The sequence below is a fragment of the Ictidomys tridecemlineatus genome, chromosome 11, assembly GCF_052094955.1.
Source record: "Ictidomys tridecemlineatus isolate mIctTri1 chromosome 11, mIctTri1.hap1, whole genome shotgun sequence".
Lineage (NCBI taxonomy): Eukaryota > Metazoa > Chordata > Mammalia > Rodentia > Sciuridae > Ictidomys > Ictidomys tridecemlineatus.
This window is the reverse complement of record NC_135487.1, coordinates 94,945,429-94,964,595: the sequence shown is the minus strand read 5'-3', so window position 1 is coordinate 94,964,595 and position 19,167 is coordinate 94,945,429.

Below are 19,167 nucleotides of genomic sequence, written 5' to 3'. Positions count from 1 at the left end.
AGTGCTGAGTATCAAACTCAGTGTCTCACATGTGCTAGGTAAGTGTTTTATCACTAGCCACACTCCCAGCTGCCCACACCTAGTTTTCTAGCCTAAAGGATTCTCCTGAACATCTCTCTGTTCTATTGACACTATCAATGTTCTCATTTTACTTCAAACACTCTCAGCTTGTTATTTCTATTACTATCTAAGAAAATCTGTGTCTCCCTGGTTTAGCTATCAGGATGATACTAGATTTATCTATGGGTAAAAAAGCTGTTAGATATATATAGTGAATATATCTATATATCTATATCTATATCTATATCTATATCTATATCTATATCTATATATATATCTATATATATATATATATATATATATATATATATATATATATATATATATATATCAAATCAGATAAATGGAAACAGTCAGTTCAGTGCTTTTGTTTGCAGAGAGGTAATGGACTGTCTTTGTTTTCAGACATATTCTAGACAAGGGAGGAGGACTTTTGCTATTTGTCTTTCAGAGGATTCATCACTGATGTATAGAAATGCATTTGATTTATGAGTATTAATTTTATATCCTGCTACTTTTCCAAATTCATTTATTATTCTAGAAGTTTTCTGGTGAAGTTTTTTGGATCCTCCAAGTATAAAACTATGTCATTGGCAAAGAATGATAATTTAAGTTCTTCTTTTCCTATTCATATTTCCTTGAATTTCTTTCATCTAATTGCTCTGGCTAGAGTGGCAAGAATTATGTTGAACAATTTTTAGATGGAATGCTTCCAATTTTTCTTCATTTAGAATGATGTTAGCCTTAGGTTTAGCATAGAGAGCTTTTACTATTTTGAGGTATATTTCTACTACCCCTAGTTTTTCTAATAATTTTAACATGAAAAGGTATTGTATTTTGTCAAATGCTTTCTCTGCATCAATTTATATAATCACAGTATTTTTTTAAGTTTAATAATGTGATGAATTACATTTATTAATTTATGTATGTAAAACTAACCTTGCATCCCTGGAAAACACAACTTGATCATGGTGCATTGTTTTTTTCATATGTTTTTGTATGTGATTTGCCAGAATTTTAATGAGAACTTTTGCATCTATGTTCATCAGGTATATGGGTCTGAAATTTTCTTTCCTTGATGTGTCTCTGGCTGGTTTGTGTATCCGGGTGATACTAGCTGCATAGAATGAGTTTGGAAGGGTTTTCTTCTTTTCTATTTCATGGAATAATTTGAAGCCCTTCAAGATATGAATAGTTAAAAAACTGTGGTATATATATACAATGGACTATTACTCAGCATGACAAGAGAATAAAATAATGGCAATTACAGGTAAATTAATAGAGTTGGTGAATATTATGAAGTAAGCCAATCCCCCAAAATCAAAGGCCAAAATTATCTCCGATAAATAAATGTTGATACATAATTGGGCCTCTGGGGATGTAAAAACATGGATTGGGCTCAGGAGAGGGAAGGAAGAGGAGGGGTATAGGGTAAGAAAGATGGTGGAATGAGAGGAACATCATTACCCTAATGTGGCACATGTGGTATGACTCTACATCATGTAAAGAGAAGTGAAAATTTGTGCTCCATTAGTGTACAATAGATTGAAAAGCATTTTGCTGTCATGTATAACTGATTTGAACTAATAATTTTCTTAATTTTTATTTTATTTATTTATTTGTATGTGGGGCTGATGTTGGAACCCAGGGCCCTGCACACCTTGCACATGCTCTACTGCTGAGCCACAATTCCAGCCACAACAAATAAATTTTAAAAAAATTTAAAAAGGGTAACTCAATTGCTGACAGAAAGGTCTAGCAAGCAAATCTGAATATGTGAAATTCCTGATTCCAAGTTATTTAGTGGGTATAGAAACAATATGGTCAAGTCATCTGCAAGGGAGGTAAGATTTTTTTATCAAGTCTCTAGGAAGGGTAGTAAAGTTCCTGCAACTGCTTGCTATATTGTAGGCTAATAAAATCAAATTTTCTAAATGTAAAATGCTTTATTGTGTCTCCATGTTTATTACTCTCTGCCTCGTATGCTCTTCTGCACATTCACTTTCAAATCACCCCTCAGTTCCTAAAATCAGACACAAGGCCTTTTGCCTCTTCTGCTTTATCCCTACCCCCAAACTACTTCTGCATGCCTACAAGCTGTGCACAGCTACTAGAAAAAGGATGTTGGTGAACTGTGATTATATACAGATCTGTACACTAATACGATGAGCCCACAAATAGCATAAACCCTATGTTTCCATCCTAGTTTAACCAGCCAGAGCCTGGCACATAAGAAGCATCTGAGGGTACCATGTTTGCTGCATGAACATGTATTCAATGTCTCTCTCTCCCAACACATAATAAAAACATCCTAAGAATTATTTTGAAAATCATACCACAACAACATAAATGTACAGAACACTATTGCCCTATTAAATTAAAAATGGTTAAGATGGTATAAAATTTCCTACCTTTTAAGATGGACAATAAGAAAATGTAGAGTGTCAAAATTGGACGGTGGTAATTGTCTTATAAGTTCCTTGGTTTTGAGAAGAATTTTGTTGATTTCCATACATATATTTGGAGATGTGTTGTCTTCAGACTTGTCCCTTTTTGTGTCCTGTTCTTGGTTAATATGTTGGATGACACTTGCAAGCTCCATAGATTCCTGGTACCATTGGAATAATACCAATGGTGCTGGTATCTAAAGAAACAAAATAATAGTAAAAATACATTTGGGAGGAGGATGTGGCTCAAAGGTAGAATGTTTGCCTAGCACATATGGGGTCCTTGGTTTGATCCTCAGCACCACATAAAAATTAATAAATAAAATAAAGGTATTGCATTCCGCTACAACCAAAAAATAAATATTTTGAAAAAACTCCTCTGCCGGTTTTCTTTGTTAAAGTCTATAAGTGAGAATTACTTAAATAATTTAGCATGTCCCTTTAGATTAACAAAATCTAAAGTAAATCTGTATTTCCTGATATCTTTTTCAGTACTGAGGATTGAACCTGGGACCTCAAGCATGCTATGCAAGCACTCTAGTACTGAGCTTCATCCCTGCTCATAAAATAAAATATGTATGTTTGGTAGAGAAGTGACTTAGAAAGCAAATCAAAATCTTGACTATAAATTATATTTATGTTAGTAACAAATTAAGAGATAATAAGTGAAATTTTAAACTTTAAATGAAGTTCAAACTTTAAGCTTCATTATGGGATTTTAAAATATTTCATCTCTATCCTAAACACATTATATTCACATATGCCCCCCCCCAAATAGCATAATCTTCAGCTGTTTTATTGGAACAAACATAGAATAGTGCACAAAATCTATAAAATAAATCAGAAACCCATGGATTTTATGAGTAAGGGGTAAAAATACCAAAGTGCTAAATGGCATAGATTTCACTTGGGCAAAAATGAAGATAAGCACAAGATAATATGACCTACAAAAACATACTGTCAACATCTCAAGATACTTTAAAACAGGATGATTTGCAATGAATAGATCAAAAGAAAAAGTTCTTACAACAAATATCCACTGCCATAATAAATTTCAATGTTTCTATTGATCTACAATAGAAAATTCAGTGAACCGTTAGCTACCTGATGTCCTATAAAATCTGTAGAAAGTTAGAGTGTTGCCCTGTGATAAGTTTCTATCTTCACCACTCTGGGATCTGAAGCAACTCACTTCACCTCTTGGAGCTTTAAGTCAAAGAGTCAGATAAAGGCTACTCTCTAACACTATTGCAAGAATTGAGCACACTTTCCCAAATGAAAGTCTTAGACATACAAAATTCCTAAACAGAATGTAAGTTTATTTTATTGGAGCCAATTCATCTCTTCTCCCTGACTGACTAAACAAGATTAAGGACGACACATTATGAGACTTATAGTCATTCAAAGGTATCAACCTCCATTTCTCAGTTGAAGGGTCTGAAGAATGTAATTAAAGCATTATCAAAGCTTTCCTGGGCTAACATTGTAGATCCAGCAATTTATACTTAATTTTTTTCCTCCTGCAATTCCACTAAAATTCAGTAGGCTCATAAGGACTAGGAAAATAGAGAAAATAAAAAGCAACAATTCACAAGTAGAAAAGCATATAAATAAGTCCTGATGCAGCATTTCCAAGAGAACTGACACTCTGTCACTCAACATGATTTTCAGAATCCTAAAGGGACGTGAACAATCACTACCAGGTTCTCTGATCTTGGGTTAGGTTGCAGGTGGGCCAGCTGAGAAAGCTTAGCTCTTTATAGAATCCTGTCTCCACTCCATGTACTAGAGCAATCTTCGTTCTAAAACTCTGGAAAATTTTTCTCTGGGCAATGGGATATAGAGGCTCTCTGAATCGAGGCAATGCCAAACATAAGGTACAGAGAGGTAACTGTCTTCAAATGGGGATATGTTGGCTATATGCACACTGAAAGCACAGATCCTACAGTCTTAGTAACCCTGGTTCCCACTGTATTGGTACTGTATCTCTAGGAAAGGAAAAACAAACAAACAAAAAAAAAACCTTTCCTGAGGGACTGGGGTTGAGGCTCATTGTAGTGCACTCATCTAGCATGTGTGAGGCACTAGGTTTGATTCTCAGCACCACATAAAAATAAATTAATTAATTAAAATTATTGTGTCCATCTACAATTAAATAAAATGCCTTCTCAGGAGGATCACAGCAGTGCCAGAAAAGGGAACTAGAGACATGTAGTCAGGCATATATCTAACAGTCCATTTAGACCACTTTATACTAAAGTTCAGTTTTTTAAAAGCCTTGATGTGTTCAAGTGCTTCCAAAGCTATTTCAAGTCCAAACTCTAATATATCTAGGCACCATGAAAGACAAAATTCAAAATGAGTAGAAAAAGAACAAATTGAAGATCTAAAATGATACTGTCAATATGCTGGCAACTAGTCAGATATGGTGAAAAAGTACTAGAAATGCAACTGATCTGTATTTAGATGTGCACTAAATAAAAAATAGATACCAGATTTCAAAGAAAAAGTTATGAAATACAAATAAATAAAGAAATAAAATATCTCATAGTTTAAAAACTAGATATTCAAAATGTTCAATAATATATTAAAATTTGCTTCACTTTATTTTTAATTTTTATGTTGCTATAGAAAATTTAATGTTATATATGAGGGTCACATTGTATTTTTACAGAGGTTATAGGCCAAATAGAGAAAATAACCCTTAATGAGAAAAATTTATAGATATCCACAATAAAAGAGCATCATATAATCATTTAAAAATTTAATCAAAGGAATAGAAAATCAGACTTATTGAATATTAAAACATGATCTCACAATTGAAGTTATTTACTTATTCAAGAAGAAAAAGACAAAAAAATGTCTTAGAAGATTTTTGAAAGAAAAAAGAATAATAAAGAAAAGTTAAGGGAATGGAAGAAAAAGTATGCTTGCCAAGCAAGTGCAAGACCCTGAATTTTTAATCACCACAAGTACAAATATCAAATTTATAAATATTTATATGTGTGTTTGTGTATGTATACACACACACACATGTCCACAGAAGAGCTTCAAGTACAAGTGTGGGAGAATGGCAATAAAAATCCAGAAAAGTTCCAAGAACTAAAGTGCTCACAACTGAAGGAGCTCATAGAGTGGCCAGAATACTGGATGGAAATATATCTACATCAAAGTATATCATTATAACATCTTAGAGAGAGCTGCAGAGCGTGCCTGCAAGGTAGGCAGACCTGCGACCAACCGGCAGAACAGGTGCAGTGTTCGGCCGGTGTGGTAGACAAATCACCCAAATTGGAGGAAAGGCAGAGCCCCAGCCCATGACTGCAAGGTAGGCAGACCTGTGATCCACCGGGATAACTGGCCCAGTGGCCTGCTTGTGTGGTAGACACATCACCCCAATTGGAGAAAGGGCTCAGCTGCCGCCTGCAAGGTAAGTAGACCGCGTGTACCAGAGAAGGGGCCTAGTTGAAAGATCACCCAATTAGAGGAGGGACACAGCCGCCGCCTGCGCCTGCAAGGTAGGCAGACCTGCAACCTGGAGAACAGGCCCAGAGGCCCACCAGCATGATAGAAAGATCACCCCTATTGGAGGAGGGAAGCTACCATTGCCCGCAAGTTAGGCAGACCATGTGACCCAGAGAAGGGGCCCAGCGGCCCACCAGCGTGATAGACAGAAACCTTAATTTGAGGAGTAGCACAGCCACCACCCGTGAGTGCAAGGGAGACTTTGCAACTACACAAGAGCAATATAAATATATAGATAGAAAATTCAGTAACACAACAGTTTCACAAAGCAGAAGGAAATGCGAGCAGTATGAAAAGACAAGAAAAGAAAGGACCACAAGCAATGCAGGTCAACTCAACTTTAGAAGAGGTAATATCTGCAGAAGATGGAATGCCAGAAAAAGAATCCAGGATTTACATGCTTCAGATGATCTGGTTTCTCAAGGAAGACATTAGACAGCAAAATCAGACAATGAAATATCACTTCGACAATGAATTACATCAATAAATCCAAGGAGCAAAAGATCAACTATACAGGGAGATAGAGGTTATAAAAAACAAACAAATAGAAATCCTAGAAATGCAGGAAGCAATAAACCAAATTAAAAACTCAAATGAGAATACTATCAGCAGAGTAGAACACTTAGAAGATAGAACATCAGACAATGAAGACAAAGTATTTCAACTTGAAAAGAACATAGACAGCTCAGTGAGACTGTTAATAAACCATGAGCAGAACATCCAAGAAATATGAGATAACATAAGGAGACCAAACTTAAGAGTCATTGAGATACAGGAGGTATAGAGGTCCAATCCAAAGGAATGAGCAATCTGTTCAATGAAATAATACGAGAAAACTTCCCAGACATGAAGAATGAGACAAAATCCCAAATCCTAGAAGCCTACAGGACGCCAAATGTGCAAAAGCATAAGAGATAAACACATAGACACATTATAATGAAGATGCCCAAAATTACAAAATAAGGAGAGAAATTTAAAAGCTACAAGAGAAAGGAAGCAGATTACATTTAGGGGTAAACCTATCAGGATAACAGCTGATCTTTAAACACAGACTCTGAAAGCTAGAAAATCCTGGAACAACATATTTGAAATGCTGTAAGAAAATGGGTTGCAACCAAGAATTGTGTATCCAGCGAAATGAAGCTTCAGGGTGAAAGATGAAATTAAAAACTTCCACAATAAACAAAAGTTAAAAGAATTTGCAGCTAAAAAACCATCTCTCCAAAACATCATCGACAAAACATTATAGGAAGAGAAAATGGAAAATAACAATGAAAACCAACAGTGGGAGGTAGTACAGTAAAGGGAGAAAATAATCAAAGAGAAAAAACAAACTATGTTAAGTAACATAAATAAACAAATATGGCTGGAAGAACAATCCATATCTCAATAGTAACCCTAAATGTTAATGGCTTAAACTCACCAATTAAGATACAAAGGCTAGTAGAATGGATCGCAAAACATGACCCAACAATATGCTGCCTACAGGAGATGCATTTGATAGGAAAATACATACATAGACTGAAGGTGAAAGGTTGGGAAAAATTATATCACTCTTATGGACTTTGAAAACAAGCAGGAGTGTTCATACTCATATCAAGTAAAATAGATTTCAATCCAAAGTTAATAAAAAGGGATAAAGAGGGACATTACCTCCTGCTCAAGGGAACCATACACCAACAAGACTTAAAAATCTTAAATATATAAGCCCCAAACAATGGTGCAGCTATGTTCATCAAACAAACTCTTCTCAATTTCAAGGGTCTACTAGACCACCATACAATAATTATGGGAGACTTCAACACACCTCTCTCACCACTGGACAGATCTTCCAAACAAAAGCTGAATAAAGAAACTATAGAAATCAGTAATACAATTAATAACCTAGTCTTAATTGACATATATAGAATATACCACCCAACATCAAGCAGTGACATTTTTTTTCTCAGCAGCACATGGATCTTTCTCAAAAATAGATCATATATTATGTCACAGGGCAACTCTTAGACAGTATAAAGGAGTAGAGATAATACCATGCATTTTATCTGATTATAATGGAATGAAATTGAAAATCCATGATAAAGGAAGAAAGGAAAAATCATGCATCACTTGGAGAATGAATAATAGGTTACTGAATGATCAATGGGTTATAGAAGACATCAAAAAATAAATTTAAAAAATTCTTAGAGATAAATGAAAACACAGACACAACATATCGGAATCTATGCAACACAATGAAAGCAGTTCTAAGAGGAAAATTCATTGCTTGGAGTTCATTCCTTAAAAAAGAAAAAAAAACAACAAATAAATGTTCTCATACTTCTTCACAATATCCTAAAAAAAAAGAGCAAAACAATAGCAAATGTAGTAAAAGCCAATAAATAATTAAAATCAGAGCTAAAATTAATGAAATGGAAACAAAAGAAAAAATTGAAAAACTTGAGAAAACTAAAAGTTTGTTTTCTGAAAAAATAAATAAGATCAACAGACCCTTAGCCATGCTAATGAAGAAAAGAAGAGAGAGAACTCAGATTACTAGCATACAGGATGAAAAAGCCAATATCATAACAGACACTTCAGAAATACAGAAGATAATTAGAAATTATTTTGTATTTTTATACTCCAATAAAATAGAAAATAGTGAAGGCATAGATAAATTTCTTAAGTCATATGATATGCCCAGATTGAGTCAGGAAGATATAGACAACCCAAACAGACCAATATCAATTGAGGAAATAGAAGAAGCAATTAAAAGACTACCAACTAATTAAAGCCCAGGACCTGATAAGTACACAGCAGAGTTTTACAAAACCTTTAAAGAGGAACTAATACCAATACTTTTCAAGCTATTTCAGGAAATAGAAAAAAGATGGAGAACTTCCTAATTCATTCTATGAGGCCAACATCACCTTGATTCCTAAACCAGACAAAGACACTTCAAAGAAAGAAAAATACAGATCAATATCTCTAATGAACCTAGATGCAAAAATCCTCAATAAAATTCTGGCGAATAGGATACAAAAACATATCAAAAAACTGTGCACCATGATCAAGAAGGATTCATCCCTGAGATGCAAGGCTGGATCAATATACGGAAATCAATAAATGTTATTCACCACATCAATAGACTTAAAGATAAGAACCATATGATAATCTCAAAAATGCAGAAAAAGCATTCCACAAATTAGAGCATCCCTTTATGTTCAAAACTCTAGAAAAACTAGAGATAACAGGAACATACCTTAACATTGTAAAAGCTATCTATGCTAAGCCTCAAGCTAGCATCATTCTGAATGGAGAAAAAATGAAGGCATTTCCTCTAAAATCTGGAAAAGACAGAGATGCCCTCTCTCACCACTTCTGTTCAACATAGTTCTTGAAACACTGGCCAGAGCAATTAGACAGAGGAAAAAAAATTAAATGTATAAAAATAGGAAAAGAAGAAATTAAATTATCACTATTTGCAGGTGACATGATTCTATACCTAGCAGACCCAAAAGGATCTACAAAGAAAATATTAGAGCTAATAAATGAATTCAGCAAAGTGGCAGGATATAAAATCAACACACATAAATCAAAGGCATTCTGTGATATCAGCAACAAATCTTCTGAAATGGAAATGAAGACAACCACTCCATGCACAATATTCTCAAAAAAAATAAAATAAAATAAAATACTTGGTACTCAACCTAACAAACGAGGTGAAAGACTTATACAATGAAAACTATAGAACCCTAAAGAGAGAAACAGAACAAGATCTTAGAAGATGGAAAAATATACCCTGTTCATGGACAGGCAGAACTGACATCATCAAAATGGAGATATTACCAAAATTTCTCAAGGTTTAATGCAATTTCAATCAAAATCCCAATGGCATTTCTTGTAGAAATAGATAAAGCAATCATGAAATTCATATGGGAAAATAAAAGACCCAGAATAGCAAAAAACAACTCTAAGCAGGAAGTGTGAATCAGGTGGTATAACGATACCAGATGTCAAACTATACTTGAGAGCAATAGTAACAAATACAGCATGGTACTGGTACCAAAACAGGCGCGTCGATTAATGGAACAGAATAGAGGACACAGAAACCAATCCACAAAATTACAACTATCTTATATTGATAAAGGGGCTAAAAGCATGGAATGGAAGAAGGATAGCATCCTCAACAAAATGAGCTGGGAAAACTGGAAATCTATATGCAACAAAATGAATCTGAATCTCTTTCTCTCACCATGCACAAAAGTTAACTCAAAATGGATCAAGGAGCTTGATATCAAAACAGAGACTCTGCGTCTGATAGAAGAAATAGTTGGCTTTACTCTACATATTGTGTTTTCGGGCTCCAAATTTTTTAATAGGACACCCATAGCACGAGAGTTAAAACAATAATCAACAAATAGTCTTACTCAAACTCAAATGTTTTTTGTCAGCAAAATTAACAATAACAGAGGTAAATAGGGAGCCTACATCATGGGAACAAATCTTTACTCCTCACACTTCACATAGAGCCCTAATATCCAGAGTATACAAAGAACTAAAAAAATTAGACAATAACATAACAAATAACCTAATCAACAAATGGGCCAATCACCTGAACAGACACTTCTCAGAGGAGGACATACTATAAATCAACAAGTACATGAAAAAATGCTCACCATCTCTAGCAGTCAGAGAAATGCAAATCAAAACCACCCTAAGATACCATCTCACTCCAGTAAGATTGGCAGCCATTATGAAGTCAAACAACAAGTGCTGGTGAGGATGTGGGGAAAAGGGTACACTTGTACATTGCTGGTGGGACTGCAAATTAGTGTGGCCAATTTGGAAAGCAGTATGGAGATTTCTTGGAAAGCTGGAAATGGAACCACCCTTTGACCCAGCTTTTCCTCTTCTTGGTCTATTCCCTAAAGACCTAAAAAGAGCATAGTACAGGGATACTGCTACATCGATGTTCATAGCAGCACAATTAAATAGTAAGACTGTGGAACCAACCTAGATTTTCTTCAATAGATGAATGGATAAAAAAAATGTGGCATTTATACACAATGGAGTATTACTCTGCATTGAAAAAAGACAAAATCATGGAAGTTGCAGGGAAATGGATAGCATTAGAGCAGATTATGCTAAGTGAAGCTAGCCAATCCCTAAAAAAGAAATGCCTAATGTCTTCTTTGATATAAGGAGAGTAACTAAGAACAGAGTTTGGAGGAAGAGCATGAGAAGAAGATTAACATTAAACAGGACGAGAGGTGGGAGGAAAAGGGAGAGAGAAGGGAAATTGCATGGAAATGGAATATTATCATGGTTATACAAAATTACATACAAGAGGAAGTGAGGGAAAAGGGAAAGAACAAGGGGGAGAAATGAATTACAGTAGATGGGATAAAGAAACACAATGGGAAGGAAATGGAGAGGGGATAATAGAGGATAGAAAAGGCAGCCAAATACAACAGACACTAGTATGGCAATATGTAAATCAGTGGATGTGTAACAGATGTGATTCTGCAATCTCTATATGGGGTAAAAATGGGAGTTCATAACCTACTTGAATCAAAGTGTGAAATATGATATGTCAAGAACTATGTAATGTTTTGAAGAACCAACAATAAAAAAATTATAAAAAATAATAAAAATCTTAGAATAATGAGGGGGGTGATGACACAATCTATACCAGTGAAAAATATGAAATATAAAATATTTTTGCTCTTTGCATTTGATGGTAGGTTTAGAATAAAACTTGAACCCGTTGAAGGTAAAATTTTAAAACTTCACAGATGTCACATGAAGAAAATTCGGACAGATCTACTAAATGCCTTCTGTTTTTCAGAGCTTGACACAGTATTGGGATTTTTGTGTTGTTGCCACTGACTCAGTAAATTTCCTTGAAGAGAAAAGTAAAAACAGAATGCAATATTTTACTTCAGCACAAAGAGCTAAATGCAGACATCTAGACAGAGTTGATGTATCTACTTTAATTTTTATTACTATTTAAAAAATACAAGTTGAAATCAAATAAATTAACATTTTTCCAAGTAAATGTGAATAAATTTAGTTATTACAAATTGAGAGTGCTGATTTTCTTAAAGTTTCTTTTTCATTAAAGCAAATTACAAAGGCATTTATGTTTTTAGAGTAAAAAACATACTTGTAAACACTAGGCAGTCTTTTCAATTTCTAAAGTACACATTTTGATTATGAAAGGAATGCCATCTGGCTCCTTTTTGGCAACAAAGGAAAATTCTGCTCCAAATAAGTGTATTTTCCCCCGAAGTTTCTGATGTCCACAAACTATGGTTAAGTTTGCCATGATTTTTTTATGGCAGACAAGACGACACTAAAAAAAATGAAATTTGAAAACTGATTGACTCAACTTCAAATTTTTCACAACTAAGCAAAATACAGACCAACTAATAATGACAAAAATAAGTTAAAAAGTACTATTTGTAGTTTGTGAATTACATTTAACAGGAAAACAAATAAGAAAACTATAGAAATAAACTGTGGGACTTTATTAAAAAAGTACTGGCAACCCAGGTGTGATGGCATATGCCCATGATCCAGCTACTTGAGGTGTTGAAACAGGAATTTCACAAGTTGAAGGCCAGACCAATCTAGCAAGAACCCATTTCAAAACACAATTTTAAGAAAGGGTAGATGGGCTGGGGATGTGGCTCAAGCATTAATGTGCTCGCATGGTGTGCACGGGGCTCTGGGTTCGATCCTCAGCACTACATAAAAAAAAAAATTTAAAAAGATATTTTTTCCACCGAAAACAGAAAAATAAATGTTAAAAAATTCTCTTTCTTTCTCCATTTCTCTCTCTCTCTCTCTCTCTGTCTCTCTCTCTCTCTCTCTCTCTCTCTCTCTCTTCTCTCTCTAAAAATATGGTATATTCAAAACCTTGAATTTAGTTCCCAGGAGTACAAACAACAAATTTATATATATTTATATGTGTATGGACACACACATCTCCAAATAAGTACAATCATAACAAAAAAGTATATAGCAAAATAAAAAAATATGATTTCATAAAGATCATACCTCTTCACATTTAAGACCTCGAAATATGACAATGCGTTCACAGTATCTACATCTTGTGGGAAATCTCCATTTTCTGAACTTATGGGTTACAGCTGCATTTGCCATTAATTATTGCTGAAATGTTCCAAGGGAGCTGGGTCCTTACAACAGAAATGTTAGTATAAGAAGGGTAAAATGACAAAAACATATACCACATGATATTGTACTTGGAATAATTTTTAGACTTTGAGATTATTTATATATTACAAAAAGCTATTATTTTGCATTTCTAACATAAAAAAGCATCTCATTTATTGATCTCTTATGAAATACATTTTTTAAAATTTTTATTTACTTATGACAGTGGAATGCATTGTAATTCATATTACACATATAGAGCACAATAGTTCACATCTCTGTTCATATACAAAGTATATTCATACCAATTCGTGTCTTCATACATGTATTTGGTATAATAATGACCTTCTCATTCCACCATTTATAATCCCAACTACTCAGAAAACTGAGGCATGAGGATTGCAAGTTTGAGGGCAACCTGGACAGCTTATCAAGACCCTGTCTCAAAATCAAGTTTTTAAAAAGGGCTTGGGATACAGCCCAGAGGTAGAATGTTCCTGGGTTCCAGTCCTCATACTGGGGAGTGATAAAAAAGAAATTGATTTTTGGAGCCATTTCCACTTTGCGGATCCACCAGCACTTTTACAGTTTCCCTGCCATCAAAGGAGGCCAGGCATATCACAGCACCACTGTATAGCCTCATATCCTCAGTGCCCATTCATGGTGAGGATTCTGCTAAGGTCCTGTAGGCACCTTCCATCTTCCCCTCCTATACAAAAAAAAAATAATACTGGCATTGAACTTCACATGTTTTACCATAACCTTGGATTGAAATTTAAATTTTGTAGAAACCTGAGAACCAAGAACCCAGTCAACCTGAAGCACATTTGCTTGCACTTATGTTTCTGTCAAGAAAGCATTTCCTAGTGCAGCCTCTTGAAAAGCAACTTGGCAAAACCTCAGAGTTAAACGTTATACTATGATGGAGTGTTGAGAGGCACAGCCAAAAGGGCCCAAGCAAACTTTCAGCTGGTTCAACCAAAGGGGCCCCAGCAAACTTCCAGCTGCCAGTACCAGCTGCCAGCTGATGATTGGCTCACAGTGGCCCCAGCAGAAGGGGCCCCAGCAAACTTCTAGCTGCCAGCAATCTTCCAGCTGCCAACAAACTTCCAGCTGCCAGCTGATGATTGTCTCACAGCAATTCCAGCAAACTTCTAGCTGCCAACTGATTGGCTCCTCTGCAGTGATGCTCATTGGATTGTTTCCCTGCCCTTTCAGACAACGAAGCTGCTCATTGGGGGACTTTTTTTCAGCTCTGCCAATGTGACCCATCCAATTGGCCTCAAGAGCAGGAGTTGTGGGGGAGGTTGCAAGGCTTGTGGGAAGCCAGTGGTGGCAGTTGGGATCTGAAGGTTTTCATGAAGAGCTGTGTGGTGTGGTACATGTGTTCTAAAAATAAAGTTCGTTTCTTTTGACAAGTGGCTCCTGAATTGTGCCTAACCAGACTGTGGCAATGGAAGAACTTTCCAAAAGTGTCAAATAAAAACTAATCACTGTATAAGCCTAAGCCTACATGTCTATAGTTTACTAAATAATTTTAGTTAGTAGACTGACTGACTGAACTCATCAAAAATTGAGTATTGAAAAAAAAATGTTTTTAACACTTGTGTACTTTACTTGAATATAATAACAAATAAACAATTATCTTAGCCTGATAAAAATCTGGGGCTTGGTCAAAATATTTACTCATTTTTTTAAAAAAATAATGGTAGAATACACATAACATTCACCATCACAACCATTTTTAAGTGCACAGTTCAGTGGGTTAAACACAGTCATGCAGTTGTGTGTCCAAAGTTCAGAACTTTTCATCTTACAAAACCGAAACTCCATTTCCATAATCATCTCCCCATTCCATTATTTATTCCATGACAACCACCAATCTAATTTTCTGTCTTTATGAACCTGACAACTATGGGTCAGATTAACTAAGTTAAGTAGAATAATAGAGTATTTGTCCTTAGTTCACATAGCATCGTATCCTTAAATTTCATAAATGTTGTATCAGAATTCCCTTCCTTTATAAGGATGAATACTATTCTACTCTATGTGTGTATGACAAATTTTGTTTATTCATTCAACCTTTGATGGACAGTTAAAATGCCTACACCTTTTGGCTACTGCAAATAATGCTATGAGCATGGTTGTCCAAATACCTGTTTGGGTTTGTTATCAATTCTTTGGGGTACATGTACCCCAAAGTGGAATTGCTTATTAAGGTTTTTCAGCAACTGCCATACTGTTTTCCATAGTGGCTGTACTATTTTACATTACTCCAATAACACAAGAGGGTTCCTATTTTTCTATTCCATTGTCAACACTTGTTATTATTATTATTTTTGAATAGTAGCCAATCGTAATGGGTGTGAGGTGGTTCCTATTGTAGTTTGATCTTCATTTCCCAAATGATAAGTGATGCTGTACATCTTGTGCTTATTGGTCATTTGTGCAACTTCTTTGGAGAAGTACTTTGCTCATATTTAATCAAGTTTTATTTTTGTTGAGTTGAAGGAGTTCTTTATTCACTTTGTATTTTTAAAAAATATATATATATATTTATCTTTTAGTTCTAGTTGGACACATATGTTTATTTCACTTCTTTATTTTTATGTGGTGCAGGGCCTCACACGTGCTAGGCAAGCAATCTACCACTGAGCCACAACCCAAGCCCATTATTTTGGGTATTTTTAAAAAATATTTTTAGTTGTATTTGGACATAATATCTTCATTTTATTTATTTTTCTATGTGGTGCTGGAAATTGAACCCAGTACCTCACACATGCTAGGCAAGTGCCCTGCCACTGAGCCAAAAATCCAGCCCAACTCTGAATATTAAACCCTTATGGAATATGTGATTTGTAAATATTTTCTTTTCTCCTATAAGTTGCTATTAAACTATCATCTAAATATGTTTTAATATAAATAAAACTCTTGGTTATTTTTTTAGAAACTTTAATATCCTCATCACTCTTAAAGATATAAAAATATTATACTTTTCTAGCTTGTACTTTTTCTCCATCCAGTTCTAGGTACAACATAACTGCAGTCTTTTTGAGCTGTGTGATAATTTTAGATTTAGACCCCTGGGTAAAAAAAATCCAAACTTTTTCTCTGTTATGTAATGAGGAAGCCACATAAGATAGTAAAAAGTCTTGGACCAGTAGGGAGAAATTCCAAAGTTTAGACCTGCTCTATCACTTATTACTGTGTAATCCTTGGGTAAGTCATTTAACTTTTTTGACCTTAAGTTACCTATTTACAAAGCACAATACTAATGACTGGCCTTCTATGGACCATTCTCCTTTAAAAAGGGTGGACTACACTTACCTATGTGGTTCAGCAGTCATGTTCTCTGGTATTTAATCCAGTGAATTGAAAACATATTCACATAAAACCCTAACTATACATGTTTATAGCATCTTTATTAATAACTTCCCAAACTTGGAAGCAATAAAGATGTTCTGATAAAAACAAATGAATTGAATTCTAGATAACAGAATATTATTCAGCACTAAATATCAAAAAAAGTTAGGAAGACATGAAAAGACATGGAGGAAACTTAGATGCATATTACTAATTGAAAGACACCAATCTGAAAGGGCGCCATACTGCTCGATTCTAACTAAATAATATTATGATAAAAAGAGAAAAATTATGGAGAAAGTAAAAAGATTAGTGGTTGGGAAGACAGGAAAAAATAGGAAACCTACAGAGAAATTTTAGGGTTGTGAAATTATTCACTATTATAATACAATGGTGAATACATGTCATTATACATTTGTCAAGACTCATACAATATCTAACACCAAGATTGATCCTTAATGGAAACTATGCAATTTAGGGAACAATGAGGTGTCAGTGTGGATTGCTGAATGTAACAAATATGCCACTGTAACAAACGCAGGATGACCAAGGTGGGGAAGCCTCTTTGAGTGGGAGCACAGGAGGTATATGGAAAGTATATACTTGCTTTTTAAATAAAGTTGATTTTTAAAAATGGGGAGAAGTAATACCCTCAGAGAATTTAGTAAAGGAAATAGAGAAGTGGGAGGTAAAAGTAGAAAATATGGTTCATGAAACCAAAACACTCAAGTTTCAAGAAATAGGTAATGATAAAGTTTTGAGCAGAGCAAAAATGTACAAATGAGAAAATATTGATTAGTTATGTCAACTGGAGATGGCTGATGATATTAGAAAAAAAATATTTTGAGTCAAATGGTACAGCAGTACTCAGAGTAAGGGTTAAAAGGGAGAAAAGAAATTTATAAGAGATAAGAATTGTAGATTATTTTTTCATGAATTTAGCTCAGAATTGCATAGAAAAACAAGGAGAAGGAAATAAGATGTGGATTAGGTCAAAGATATAGGGATGGCAGGGAAAAGTAGGAATACTAATTTTCTGAAATGAGAGCTAATAGGCAGATGGTGATGAGGATTGAGTCCATAAGTAGAGGGGTGAGAGAGTCACCTTGTATCTCTGGGGCCTTTGATATAAACTATTTCATGTCTATATTGGACATCCTCAGGCCTCTCAGTACTACCTATGTATTTCATCCCCACAATCCACAGGAGAAGATGAAAATGGAAGTCCTGGTCACCTATTCTCTTTCAGTTCCCAATCTGCTCTGTCTTTTCTTACTCTTTGTTTTGAATTTTTAAAAAATTTCCCTGGCCTTGTTGCCATCTGTATACAATTTGGATCTCATAATTGATTGCTTATATTTCTTTCTACACTCTTAATCCCTTTCCTTTTGACCCTTCCATCAAGCTATCAATTTCTAAACCTGAATCAATCGTACCATCTCTTTTCTCCTACACCTAACCTCACTCTGATTCATTCTCTTGTTGCAAATTTTTTTCACCTCATTCTGTCACACCACCTAAAACCTTTGTTCCAGGATTCAACAAACCCTCACATTCTCAGTCTTTTCACTAACCCTCCACTTACAGCCTAACTGAAACCTGACTACCTCAAGAGAATATCACTGGAATTATGCCCCTGCTGGTAGGAGGTTAATTCTTTACCTCCATCTCCCACAGGTCCAGAGGCAGCACCAGAACTTTGCAGCACCTTGTCACTTGCAGGTTGTCACCCTTCTACTTGCAACCTTAAGACTCAATATCTGAAGGTACAACATGTTTGGTTATGTCATGCTCTTCTCCTAGTTGATACTACAGTTGAAATATGTGTTATGCAGTCTCTCTCTCTCTTCACCCCAACACCTTCAAAACTACTAGCTACCCTTACACTAGACAAATAACCTAACATACTAGGCTCAGCATTCTTTGCCCTACCCAAACTTTCATACCATTTCAGCAACACCCACGCCCTTAACCTTGCCCTCTCTACACTGCTTTACTGAAAAAAACTCAGGCTTTAATATCCCACTCTTGAATTCCTACCCCTCCTCCACCTTAATTAAACATCATAGCATCACTGCTTAAATAAACACCTTCATTGACATCACTGAGGCCTCATCTTCAAAACATTCTATACTTTCCAGATTTTTATTTTTGGCCTGGTTTTCTTTCTTATGCTATTTGGATCCCATAATTGATTGCTTAAAATTTTTTCAAAACTCTTAATCCCTGCCTTTGACCTTTCCATCTAGCTATCAACTTCTAAACCTGAATCAATCCTACCATCCATTTTCTCCTACACCTATCCTATGAGCATTGCTGAAAGAAACTGTACAAATGTGCATGCTACTCTTATTAAATTCATATTTTAAACTTTCAGTGGGGCCTTTTGGACTTCCCTTTGTTCTACTTCCTATTCCATCACTTGAAGAAGCTTTTCTGATATTTTATCATACCTTAGTCTACCTTTTTTGATTGCTGAGAAAGCTAAGGTGGTCTATCAAATGAGAATTACTCTCAATTTCAGCCTAAAGCCGACCTACCCTTTGTTTAAGTCATTCATCTGTTTTTGGCTCCCTAAATACAGAATGCACTCAAGTCTTGACTTCTTGAA